Raw genomic sequence first — 14,709 nt, forward strand, 5'->3', positions numbered from 1 at the left:
CCTTTCGCTTTAGCTATTCAGCGTTCAAGAGCAAGTTTCAGAGTCTCTTCTGACATCCATTTAGGTCTTTTCTTTCTTTCCTGTCTTTTTAATGACTTCTTGCTTTCTTCATGTATGATGTCCTTCATATCATTCCACAACTTGTCTGGTCTTTGGTCATTGGTGTTCAAGGTGTCAAATTTATCTTTGAGATGGTCTCTAAATTCAGGTAGGATATACTCAAGGTTTTACTTTGACTCTTATTGGCTTATTCTTATTTTCTTCAGTTTCAACTGGAACTTGCATATGAGCAATTGATGGTCTGATCTGCAGTTGGCCCCTGGCCTTATTCTAACTGATGATATTGAGCTTTTCCATCATCTTTTTCTGCAGATGTAGTTGATTTGATTCTGTGTATTCCATCTGGCAAGGTCCATGTGTACTGTCATCGTTTATGTTGGTGAAAAAAGGTATATGCAATGAAGAAGTCCGTAGTCTTGCAAAATTCAGTCATGCCATCTCTGGCATAATTTCTATCACCAAGGCCATATTTTCCAACTACTGATCCTTCTTCTGTGTCTCCAACTTCTGCATTCCAATCACCAGTAATTATCAATGAGTCCTGATTGCATGTTTGATCAGTTTCAGAATGCAGACGTTGGTAAAAATCTTTAATTTCTTCATCTTTGGCCTTAGTGGTTTGTGTGTAAGTTTGGACAATAGTCGTATTAACTGGTGTTCCTGGTAGGCGTGTGAATATTATCCTATCACCGACAGTGCTGTACTTCAGTACAGATCTTGAAATGTTCTTTCTGACTATGAATACAACGCGATTTCTCTTCAAGTTGTCATTCCTGGCATAGTAGACCATATGATTGTCTAATTAAAAATACCCAATACCAGTTCATTTCAGCTCACTAATGCCTAGGATATTGATCTTTATGCATTCCATTTCATTTTTGATGATTTTCAATTTTCCTAGATTCATATTTTGTACATTCCAGGTTCTGATTATTAATGAATGTTTGCAGCTGTTTCTTCTCATTTGGAGTGGTGCCACATCAGCAAATGAAGGTCCTGAAAGCTTGACTTCATCCACGTCATTAAAATTAACTCTACTTTGAGGAGGTAGCTCTTCCCCAGTTGTGTTTTGAGTACCTTCCAACCTGACGGGCTCATTTTCTGGCACTGTATCAGACAACGTTCTTCTGCTATTCATAAGGTTTTCACTGGCTAATTCTTTTCAGAAGTAGACCTCCAGGTCCTTCTTCCTAGTCCGTCTTAGTCTGGAAGCTTAGCTGAAACCTATCCACTATGTGTGACTCCACTGGTATTTGTATACCGGTGGCATAGCTTTCAGCATCACAGCAACATGTAAGCCCCCACAGTATGATAAACCGACAGATGCATGGGGGCTTTAACAAATGGTGCTGGCACAACTGGATGTCTATCTGTAAAAAAATTAAACAGGACCCATACCACACACCATACACAAAAACTAATTCAAAAATGCATCAAAGACTTAAATATAAAACCAAAAACTATAAAGCTTATAGAAGAAAAAGTAGGATCAACTCTAGAGGTCCTAATACACAACACAAATAGGATACAAACCATAACTAACAATACACAAACTCCAGAAGATAAGCTAGATAATTGAGATCTTCTAAAAATGAAACACCAAAAGAGTAAAAAGAGAACCTAGAGACTGGGGAAAAAAAATTTGGTTATGACAAATCTGTCAAAGGTCTAATATCTAAAATCTATAGGAAAATCCAACACCTCTACAATAAAAAGACAGATAATCCAATTTAAAAAAATGGGAAAAGGATATGAACAGACATTTCACCAAAGAAGACATTCAGGCAGACACATGAGGAATTGCTTGAGATCAATAGGAATTACAGAAATGCAAATCAAAACTGCAATGAGATACCATATCACCCCAACACTTTTTTTTTTTTATGAATAAAAAAAGAAGAAAGTAACAAATGTTGGGTAGGCTGCAAGGAGATTGGAACTCCTATGCACTACTTACGGCAATGCAAAATGGTACAACCATTTCAGAAAACTTCATGGCACTTTCTTAAAAAGCTAGAAATAGAACTACCATATGATACCATGTATGATCAAGGTATCCCACTCCCAAGAATACATCCTAGAGAAATAATAGTTGTCTCACGAATAGACATATGGACACCTATGTTCATAGCAGCATTATTCACAATAGCAAAAAGATGGAAGCAACCTATGTGCCCAATAACAGAATAATGGATAAACAAACTATGGTACATACACACAATGGAATACTATCCAACAATAAAGAATAATGATGAATCTGCAAAACATCTCACAACATGGACAAAAGGACAAATACTGTATGAGATCACTATTATAAAAACTCATGAAATGTTTATACACAAAAAGAAACGATCTTTGATGATTAGGAGGGAGAGAAGAGGTAAGGAGGGAGAAGCACTAAGTAGACAATAGATAAGTGGTACATTTGTGAAGGGTAAGACAATACACAATACTGGGAAGTCAGCACAACTTGACCAAGGCAAGGTGATGGAAGTGTCATAGACACATCCAAACTCCCTGAGGGACTGAATTACTGGGCTGTGGGCTGGGGACCATGGTCTCAGGTGACATCTAGCTCAGTTGGCTTAAAATAGTTTATAAAGAAAATGTCCTACATCCTACTTTGGTGAGTGGCTTCTGGGGTCTTAAAAGCTTGTGAGCGGCCATCTAAGATGCTTCGCTAGTCCCACCCCATCTGAAGCAAGGGAGAATGAAGAAAACCAAAGACACAAGGGAAAGATTAGTCCAAAGGACTAATGGTTCACATCTACCCCAGCCTCCACCAGACTGAGTCCAGCACAACTAGATGGTGCCTGGCTGGCACCACCAACTGCTCTGACACGGATTATAATTGATGGTTTCAGACAGAGGTAGAGAAAAATGTAGAACAAAATTCAAACTCACAAAAAACGACTAGACTTTCTGGTCTGACAGAGATTGGAGAAACTCTGAGACTATGGTCAATGGACACGCTTTTAACTCAGTACTGAAGTCACTACCGAGGTTCACCTTTCAGCCAAAGATTAGACAGGCTAACAAAACAAAACAAGACTAAATGGGCATACCAGCCCAGGGGCAAGGATAAGAAGGCAGGAGGGGACAGGAAAGCTGGTAATGGGGAACCCAAGTTTGAGAAGCAGAGAGTGTTGACACATCATGAGATTGGCAACCAATGTCACAAAACAATACATGTACTAATTGCTTATTGAGAAGGTAGTTCTGTAAACAGCTAAAACTAAAAAAAAAAAAAAAACTAAAGCACAAAAAAGAGAGATTTTTGTACTTTACTGTATGAACGCTCAAATCAATAAAAATTTTAAATTTAAATAAATAAAAATAGTGCTGTTTCATGTAGAAATGGAAGCCACACACAGATAGATTGCACAGGGTATTTAACGAGCTAATGTCATCTAGTGAATACAAGAAAAGACAATGTACAGCTTCAAAAACTAAAAAGTTCACCTGGCTTCCATGATTATCAGCAAATACAAACTATAGATATGAGTCTTATAGGATTAAGATGGGGATTCATTCATTCCACATTCTGAAGCCATATACTCCATCTCCTGCCTGGGTTTGAACAACTGCAATTAATAATGTTAGTATTCATGCAATCTCATGCAAATCCTCTGAAAATGTCTTTAGTAAAAATCCCAATAAATTAAGGCTTTAAAAAGTTTCAAAAATAATTACCTAACCCGACTATAAGACCTATGTGGTAGAATTTCGAATAAACTATCATGGTATCTGAGTATCTAGTCTCCTTTCAAATATTTTTTTAAGGCTTCCATTCTTTAATTTTTTTAAACATAATATACAATACTATTTCAAATTATGGGAGATCACATTCAAATATGCTTGGATTTGACAAGTTGCTGTTACAATACTGAGAAATTTCATGAAAAAGGTATTTCACTTGGCATCAGGATTGGAGGAAGACTCATTAACAACCTGTATTATGCAAATGACACAGCCTTGCTTGCTGAAAGTGAAGAGGACTTGAAGCACTTACTGACGAAGATCAAAGACCACAGCCTTCAGTATGGGTTACACCTCAACATACAGAAACCAAAAATCCCTACAACTGGACCAATGAGCAACATCATGATAAACAGAGAAAAGATTGAGGTTGTCAAGGGTTTTGTTTTACTTGGATCCACAATCAATGCCCATGGAAGCAGCAGTCAAGAAATCAAAAGACTCATTGCATTGGGCAAATCTGCTGCAAAAGACCTCTTTAAAGTGTTGAAAAGCAAAGATGTCACCTAGAAGACTAAGGTGCGCCTGACCCAAGCCATGGTGTTTTCAACCACTTCACACGCACACAAAAGCTGGACAAAGAATAAGAAGACTGAAGGAGAATTGATGCCTTTGAATTGTGGTGTTGGCGAAGAATATCGACTATATCATGGAATGCCAAAAGAACAAACAAATATGTCTTGAAAGAAGTACAACCAGAATGTTCCTTAGAAGCAGGGATGAGGAGACTACTTCTCACATTCTTTGGACAAGTTATCAGGAGGGATCAATCCCTGGAGAAGGACATCGTGCTTGGTAAAGTGGAGGGTCAGTGAAAAAGAGGAAGACCCTTCATGAGACGGATTGACACAGTGACTGCAACAATGAGCTCAAGCATAGCAACAATCATGAGGATGGCGCAGGATTGGGCAGGGTTTCATTCTGTTTTACATAATGTCGCTATGAGTTGGAACTTACTCAGTGGCACCTAACAACAAGATAATCAAATATCTTTTTTGCTACATGGGCTGACATATTAGTAGTAACATGTTTAAAAATGCAGTCTTTTGGACTTCAATTATTGTAAAAGAACAATTACGATAGTATAGATACACTTTCTGAATTATGCAAACTTGTTCCATTTTGAAGGCTGAAAGTAAATGTTACATATAAGAATGTTTCATGAGACTACTTCTCCATTGCACTTACCTGTAAAAGTCCAAAAACTAAACTAACACTTTTCTAAAGACATAGCTATTTCTAGAATACATCAGTGTAATCATAAAAGACTACTAGAGCTAAAGTACCACTTTTATGCCAATAATTTTCACCAGAACGTATATTTTCTAAAAAGACGAAAACACTGGGTATTTGGATTTTCCTTATTGAATTTAACATAATAGAATCTCATGCTCTCCGGCTTTAATAAACTTGAACTTTTTTTCCAGTAGGAACTATCTACACAGTACAGTGTTCATAAAATTATTCCAGTGAAAAGTGTGCTTAGATTCACAATGTGATCAATACAATAGTGTCACACATAGTTTTTCTGCAGGTACAAATGCTAAGAAAGGCCACAGTGGATAGTGCCAGAGACTGTGAATACAGTAGGTTACAGGCACCACTGAGGGTCAGAGGAAGCTACAAATTTCCATTTTTTTCAGCAATAGAAAAAGAAAAACATTTAGAGAAACTTAAGGGCAAAAATTTGTAATTCCACTATCAATTAAATGGGCAAATCAGCTTAACTTAAAAGCTACAGAAGGTGAATGAGATAAGAAAATGAATGATTTTCCTTGTTTTCCCACCAAAGGAATGCGTTAGGATTAGCAAGAGGATCCTTCTGTTCCCTGTATCTGTAGGTCAGCCAGACGTCCGAGATCTCTGTAAAACTGAAGAAGTCAATGCTGCCAACAAACCTCAAAACCTCTCTGGCATGTTCTGTTATTGTCAGAGCACAGGGTGAGCACTTGGTGGCAGTTTTTAACATAGCTAGCCAAACAGGTGTCATTTGGGTTAAAACTTTCGAGCCCGCAGCAGTTTAAATTTCCCTGTCTATCATTTTAAGCACTTGCAGTATTATTCCAACCAACTTCCAGGGATAAGCAAGCACAGGATACAGAAAACTGAAGAATAAATACAAGTAAGAGAACGATCGTATATAAAAAAAAAGGCAACTGTTGATGGTGTTTTACAGCTCCAGTCAGACCCAGAAAAAAGAAGATGCCCACTGCAATGACCACACTGACCACCTGGAGACCAGAAATCAGCCCGAAGCCAATGCCCCATGCAGCAATTCCAATTAGCAGCAGCCTAACCAAGGTGTAGACCAGGTCGAGGGTGCACAGGCAGTTCTTGGAACATGCCAGAAGCCTGTGCAAACCATCTTGGATGGATGTGGTTCCGCAGCTGCAGGTGATTCAGCTCCTGAGGAGCCTCCCAGACAGCCGCTTTGTCTTTGTTTTGGGGGCCTGGCCCAGGCAAGGCAGCAGTGTGGGCACAGGGCTAGCCACGTTGGCTGGAAATCCAGTGTGCAGATGCCCGCGGTGGCTCCAACCCACTCTAGTCTCCCTTCTTGCCTGCACTATGAAAATGGATCTGGGCCCTCCAAATTTTTTTTTTATCATCAACACGGTGTTAAACTTTGTCAGTAGAGGGCAGTGGAGAAATTGCAGGAGACGAGGGTTTTTACTCCTCATGTGTCTGCTCAATAATCTCCTTCCTCTGTACAAGGCTTCTAAAGTGCACAGCAACCAGTTGTATCCGGTGGCTTGCAGCCTACCCCAGGACTCCCTATGCTTGGATGATTTTCCAGCAGAATACCTCCAGTGAGAAATCTTATCCTGAACAGCTTTCCCATGCACCTGAGAGCTGATTTCTGGCAAAATCCAGAGGACAGTGTAGTGGGTTGAATGGTTGCCCCCCCAAAATTATGTCTACCCGGAACCTGTGACTGTGACTTATTTAGAAAAAAAGCCTTTGCTGATGTAATTGTGTTAACAATTTTAAAATGAAATCATCCTGGATTATCTGAATGGGCTCTAAATCTAATAAAGAGTGTTCTTTAAGAGAAAGGCAGAAGGAGATTTGAGAAAGAAAAGGCCTTGTGAAGACAGAGGCAGAGAGTGGAGTGATTCAGTCACAGGCTAAGGAACACCTGGAACTAACAAAAGTTGGAAGGAACAAAGAAGGATTCTCCCCTAAAACCTCCAGAAGGAATGCAACCCTATATACACCTCAATTTCAGACTTCTGGCCTCCAGAACTGTGAGGAAATGAATTTCTGTTGTTTTTAGCCACCAAGTTTGTGGCAATTTGTTACAGCAGCCTCAAGAAACTAACATAGGCATATTTCCAGAAAATTCCACCAGTGCAGACCGACAGAGAGTTCTTCGCCATTCAGTGAGCCAGGGACATGCCATCTCCAACAAGGTCTGGATCTTAGCCCTTGAGAAGTGAAGGAAAAGCGAAGCAGTGGTCTTCCTTGGACACTCTATCTCAGTCATTGGCATAATGGCTGCTCCTTATATTCATTATTCCTATATTCTTTAGAGTTTGCTGTACATTTTACTTGTAAATCCCTCCTTATCCCTGTGATAGTTCATAAATCTTTAAACTTTCTTTGTTCATATTGTATGTAGCTTCCCTCTTCTGATTAGACCCAGACTGATACTCTGAGAAATAAGAAGACCCAGAAAAGTTAGGCTTCTAAATTTAATTTCATACGTGAAGAAAAGTCCACACTCTCTTCTTAGTATTTTGATATAAATATTTAATTACTGACTGAAGCAATGATGCAGATGCCTGTGGAATTTGCCTACTCTACCATATGCACCTCTACCCTAATAAATTACTTATCGAAAAGGGAGAAAAGCATAAAATAAATGGTGCTGAGTCAACTGGATATGCATATGAAAAAATGAATCTTGGCCCCTCCCTCCTACTTCAAAACATTCAAAACAATCAATTCTGATAGATTGAATATTTAAACCCTGATAACATGCCAGTATCTTCTATTGGCTGAAAAATAGGAAGCCAGAGGCAAAGGAACCATTGAGTGGTCTGTACAGGTCAGCCTCTGGGGCCCACAAAGGGGCAGAGAAGGATAGAGTGTAGAATTGGAGGTGCAAGTGAACAAAATAAGGCATAAAGTCATTGAAAGATTTTGTATATATCAACAAAACTAAAACATTCTAGGAATTTTGTTTCACAAAAACTTAGCTTTATGTTATGTCATACTTTAAATAACAATTTATGTGAGATTTGTAATTACTGGGCTGCAATAAAATATGAAAATATGATTTTAAAAATGTTTTGTTCTTATTAAAAGAGAAATATTGTTACTCTCTTAGCAAGGACAAAGAAATTCTTGTTAAAATTCTGTTTAAAAATAACTTCTCTGTTCTTATTAAGAGATTAATATGTCCTCCACTCATCTGTCAGCTTGTGCTCCTGTGGTGGCTTGTGTGTTGCTGTGATGCTGGAAGCTATGCCACTGGCAGCTCAAACACCAGCAGAGTTGCCCATGGCAGACAGGTTTCAGCAGAACTTCCCGAGTAAGGAAGGCTGGAAAGAAGACCTGAGGGTGTACTTCTGAGAAAATTGGCTAGTGAAAACCTTATGGACAGCGGCAGAACATTGTCTGATATAGTGCCTGAAGATGAGCCCGTCAGGTTGGAAGGCACTGAAAATATGACTGGGGAAGAGCTGCCTCCTCAAAGTAGAGTTGACCTTAATGACATGGATGGAGTCAAGCTTTCGGAACCTTCATTTACTGATGTGGTACAACTCAAAAGGAGAAAAAACAGCTGCAAACATCCATAAATAATCAGAAAGTAGAATGTATGAGGTGTGAATCAAGGAAAATTGGAAGTTGTCAAAAATGAAATAGAACACTTGAAGACTGATATCCTAGGCATTAGTGAGCTAAAATGGACTGGAGGAATTGGTGAAAAACAAGGCTCCAGAAACTGATTGAATACCACCTTAGACATTTTAACAAACAGATGCAACTCTGGAAGTGCTCACTTGTCTATGCCAAAAAATTTGGAAGACAGCTACCTGGCCAACTGACTGGAAGAGATCCGTATTTGTGCCCATTCCAAAGATAAGTGATCAGACAGAATGTGGAAATTATTACTTCAGCCTAATGAATATTCTCTGAAGCCAGAAACTGTGAGACTCGGACAGAATCAGAAAATCGTTGGTATTGCAACCCGAATAAGAGGAAGTGTAGATGCAAAAGCCAGAAATAGTTACAAGAAGTACAAGAGTCAGAGATGAAGTCTCAGTCTTCCACTTCCTTTTGCATTGTTGCTGTGTGCATGTACTATGCACCGCTACTGCTCTGAGTGTGTCTATTCTGTACATTTGTACCTTTGTTGCTCTTTTTTTTGGCCTGTAAATTTTTTTTCCATCAAAGAACATCCATAAGTTTAATAGTAGATAAGAGTTACCTAATAAATTCCTTTATTTTCATTAAAATCTCTCAATACACACTTTTTTCCTTGTCTTTCCTTTCCTTGTCTCTTTATCTTTCATTTATAGTTTTCACTTTAGCTATTTGTAATTTTGATACATGGTACTACAACTTTCAAAATCCACTCTTTCACTTCCTTGAAAGTATTTCCTTTAAAATTTCTTGTTTTGCCCAAAAACTAGAGAAGCATTTCCTTACTTAACACATTCAATGTGTGTACAAAAGCAAAAACAATATTTTCACACTTTTTTTCTTAAATATTTTACTGAAGTGTGCTAACTTTATCATATAACAATGTCGATGGTTTTCATTTTTTCTTTTGTTTCAGATATTCATGTTTTTGAGAAGATCATAAATTCCTTAATTTTTATAAGTACTTCCTCTTTTTAAAAAGCTTGCTCTTTCTCAGCCATGGACAAGAGAGTGAGATATTTTATCCCTGAAAGAAAAGTTTAACATTGTCAGAATGATAACCGAAGAGACAAAGACCATCAAGGAAGCTTTAATTAAGTTCACGTGTGGCAAGAAAGCAAATTTACTCAGCTACAAAAGAAAAGAAAAAAGAGAATTGAAAAATACATGAATAGCACCAACATAAATGTCAAGAAAGGAAGAAATATTCTTGAAGCACCCTGGTTTCTCTCTCTTTCCAATTACTCATGGTTTCTCAGACATCCCATTGGCAAATGTGCCTTAAGAATATCAAAATTAATCAGCTTTCAGTAGGATGGAAACAGAAAAAAAAAATCTAGGATGAAGGGGGGCAATTTACCAAGAGTTTTTAAATAAACTCAACAATAGCATGAAAAAAAAATCAAAGCATTCTTTTGTTGGCTGACAATTCTACTTGTCATCAGTTGTTGCTCTTGTCAAATATTAAAATTTTTTTTTTCCACCAACAATGACCTTGGTCCTACCACCTTTGGATAATGGTGTTATCCAAAACAATAAAGTAAACTATATGAAGCTATTACTTCAAAAAAGTGAATGCCAACATTGAGATGTGCAAGATAGCATCAGAGATTTCAGGGAAAATTGAAGTCCTTGTTGCAATTTCATTTCTTAAGTGATAATCAAAATGAAGAAGAAACCATAAGAAAATGCTTCAAGAACTGTAGTTTCTTATTTGGCAGTGGTGATAGTATACAAAACGAGTTATCAAGCCCGATAACATCACGTAGACTCAGGATGCTATAAATGACATTTTTAGTGGAGTTTCAGAAAATAGATTCAGTGCACATCTTATATTGATGTTGACAAAGCATTTGACACAGAAATGGATGATATAAACCTGTAAGAAATTGTGGACTCAAAATCTAAAGATGAAAACGATGAAGATGATGAAGACCTACCATTAGAAGAACCTGAACCTTTAAGTCAAACACAAGTTTTCAGCTATATAAAGGCTTTGAAGGAATTTGGAAAGGTTTAAGGAGACCAAGAGTTTTCAACCTTGCTTGCTGAAAGTGAAGAGGTCTTGAAGTACTTATTAATGAAGATCAAAGGCCACAGCCTTCAGTGTGGATTGCACCTCAACATAAAGAAAACAAAAATCTTCAAATCTGGACCAATGAGCAACATCATGATAAACAGAGAAAAGATTGAAGTTGTCAAGGATTTCATTTTACTTGGATCCACGATCAACAGCCATGGAAGCAGCAGTCAAGAAATCAAAAGACACATTGCATTGGGCAAATCTGCTGCAAAGGACCTCTTCAAAGTGTTGAAGAGCAAAGATGTCACCCTGAAGACTAAGGTGAGCCTGACCTAAGCCATGGTGTTCTCAATCGCATCATATGCATGTGAAAGCTGGACAATGAAGAAGGAAGACCGAAGAAGAGTTGACGCCTTTGAATTGTGGTGTTGGCAAAGAATATTGAATATACCATGGACTGCCAAAAGAACCAATAAATCTGTCTTGGAAGAAGTACAACCAGAATGCTCCTTAGAAGCAAGGATGGCGAGACTGCATCTTACATACTTTGGACATGTTGTCAGGAGGGATCAATCCCTGGAGAAGGACATCATGCTTGGCAGAGTACAGGGTCAGCGGAAAAGAGGAATGCCCTCAAAGAGGTGGATTGACACAGTGGCTGCAACAATGAGCTCAAGCACAACAACGATTGTAAGGATGGCGCAGGACCGGGCAGTGTTTCGTTCTGTTGTGCGTAGGGTCACTATGAGTCGGAACCGACTCGATGGCACCTAACAACAACAACACGAACTTAGAAATTTGTTTAAATAATTTCATCAAGAAAACAAAACAAACACTTCACATTGGATGTTTTTATTAAAAAGTTAATTTCACCCATATCTTTGTTTAAATATCTAAAATTTAAGAATAAATCTAACCAGGGATGTAAAAGACCTATACAAAGAAAACTACAAAACACTATTACAAGAAACCAAAGGAGACATACATGAATGGGAAAACATGCCATGTTCACTGATAGGAAGAGTCAACATTGTGAAAATGTCCATCTTACCCAAAGCAATCTACAGATAAAAGACAATTCCAATCCAAATACCAACAGCATTTTTTAACGAGATTAAAAAACTAATAGCCAACTTTATATGGAAAGGAAAGAGGCCCCAGATAAGCAAAGCATTATTGGAAAAAAAAGGCAAAGTAGGAGGCCTCATGCTACCTGATTTCAGAACCTACTATACAGCCACAGTAATCAAAACAGCCTGGTACAGGTACTATGACAGAAGCATTAGATCAATGAAACTTAATTGAGAGCACAGGTGTAAATCCATCCACATATGGTCAGCTGATTTTTTTTTTTAATTTTTATTGAATTTTAAGTGAAAGTTTACAAATCAAGTCAGTCTCTCACATAAAAGCTTATATACACTTTGCTACATACTCCCAATCACTCTCCCCCAAAAGACAGCTCACTCCCTCCCTCCACTCTTTCTTTCTGTGTCCATTTCGCCAGCTTCTAACCCCCTCTACCCTCTCATCTTCCCTCCAGGTAGGAGACGCCAACATAGTCTCAAGTGTCTACCTGATCCAAGAAGCTCACTCCTCACCAGCATCCCTCTCCAACCCATTGTCCAGTCCAATCCATGTCTAAAGAGTTGGCTTCGGGAATGGTCCCTGTCCTGGGCCAGCAGAAGGTCTAGGGGCCATGACCACTGGGGTCCCTCTAGTCTCAATCAGATCATTAAGTCCGGTCTTTTTATGAGAATTTGGGGTCTGCATCCCGCTGGTCTTCTGCTCCCTCTGGGGTTCTCTGTTGTGCTCCCTGTCAGGGCAGCCATTGGTTGTAGCCAGGCACCATCTAGTTCTTCTGGTCTCAGAATGATGTAGTCTCTGGTTCATGTGGCCCTTTCTGTCTCTTGGGCTCATAATTATCTTGTGTCCTTGGTGTTCTTCATTCTCCTTTGATGCAGGTGGATTGAGACCAATTGATGCATCTTAGATGGCTGCTTGCTAGCGTTTAAGACCCCAGACACCACACTTCAAAGTGGGATGCAGGATGTTTTCTTAATAGATTTTATTATGCCAATTGACTTAGATGTCCCCTGAAATCATGGTCCCCAAACCCCTGCCCCTGCTATGCTGGCCTTCGAAGCATTCAGTTTATTCAGGAAACTTCTTTGCTTTTGGTTTAGTTTAGTTGTGGGTCAGCTGATTTTTGACAAAGGACCAGAGTCCATTAAATGAAGGAAAAGACAGTCTTTTTAACAAATAGTGCTGGCAAAACTGGACGCCCATCTGTTAAAAAATGAAACAGGACCCATACCTCACATCATACACAAAAACTAGCACAAAATGGATCAAAGAACTAAATAAAAAACCTAAAACAATAAAGATTATGAAAGAAAAATTAGGGACAATGCTAGGAGCCCTTACACATGGCATAAATTCAATACAAACAGTAACTAACAATGCACAAACACCAGAGGAGAAATGAGATAACTGGGGGGTCCTGAACTTTAAACATTTATGCTTATCAAAAGACTTCACCAAAAGAGTAAAAAGAGAACTTACAGACTGGGAAAAAAATTTTGGCTATGACATATCCAACAAGGGTCTAATCTCTAAGATCTATAGAATACTTCAACACTCAATAACAAAAAGATAAATAATCCAATTAAAAAATGGACAAAGGATATGAACAGACACTTCACAAAGAAGACATTCAGGTGGCTAACAAACACATGAGGAAATGCTGGCTAACATTTGCCATTAAAAAACAAAACAAAACAAAACTGTTGCCATCGAGTTGATTCCGACTTATAGTGCCCCTACCGGACAGAGCTGAACTGCCCCATAGAGTTTCCAAGGAGTGGCTGGTGGATTAGAGCTGCCAATCTTTTGGTTAGCAGCTGTAGCACTTAACCACTATGCCACCAGGGTTTCCACATTAGCCATTAAAAAAAAAAATAGAGAAACGCAAATTAAAACTACAATGAGATACCATCTCACTCCAACACTACTAGCATGAACCAGAAAAAAAAAAAAAAACAGAAAATAACGAAAGCTGGAGAGGTTGCAGGGAGATTGAAACTCTTATGCACTGCTGATGGGAATGAAAATGGTACTGTCACTAAGTAAAAATATATGTTGTTGTTAGGTGCCATCAGGTCAGTTCTGACTCATAGCCACACTAGGTACAACAGAACTAAATGCTGCCTGATCCTGCACCATCCTCACAATCTTTGTTATGCTTGAGCCCATTGTTACAGCCACTGTGTCACTCTATCTCATTGAGGGTCTCCCTCTTTTTCATTGACCCTTTATTTTACCAGGCATGATGTCTTCTCCAGTGACTGGTCCCTTCTGATAGCATATTCAAAGTAATCAAGACAAAATCTTGCCATCCTCACTTCTTAGGACCATTCTGGCTATATTTCTTCCAAGACAAATTTGCTTGTTCTTCTGGCAACCCATGATATATTCAATATTCTTCTCCAACACCACCTTTCAAAGGCATAAATTCTTTGGTCTTCCTTATTAATTGTCCAGTTTTCACATGCATATGAGGTGATTGAAAACCACTTGGGTCAGGTGCACATTTTTTAACACTTTAAAGGGGCTTTTCACAGCAGGTTTGCCCAATGCTATGCATCGTTTGATTTCTTGACTGCTGCTTCCATTGGCATTGATTGTGGATCTGAGTAAATGAAATCCTTGACAATTTCAATCTTTTCTCTGTTTATCATGATGTTGCCTATTGTTTTCTTTATGCTTAAGTGTAATCCATACAGTAAGTACTTCAAGGCTTCTTCACTTTCAGCAAGCAAGATTGTGTCACCTGCATATCACAGGTTGTTAATGAGTCTTCCTCCAATCCTGATGCCCCATTCTTCTTCATATAATCCAGTTTCTCGGATTATTTGCTCAGCAGACAGATTGGATACAATCCTGAAGCACACCATTCTTGACTTTAAACCACGCAGTATCCCCTTGTTCTATTCACA

General features: G+C 38.6%; 1 pseudogene; it reads right to left on the minus strand.

Moving 5' to 3' along the window:
• Positions 1-5,331: 5,331 nt before the first annotated feature.
• Positions 5,332-6,184, minus strand: LOC100654964 (tetraspanin-13-like; annotated as a pseudogene).
• Between the last annotated feature and the right edge of the window lie 8,525 nt (positions 6,185-14,709).

Source organism: Loxodonta africana, chromosome 11, assembly GCF_030014295.1.
Source record: "Loxodonta africana isolate mLoxAfr1 chromosome 11, mLoxAfr1.hap2, whole genome shotgun sequence".
NCBI classification, from domain to species: Eukaryota; Metazoa; Chordata; class Mammalia; order Proboscidea; family Elephantidae; genus Loxodonta; species Loxodonta africana.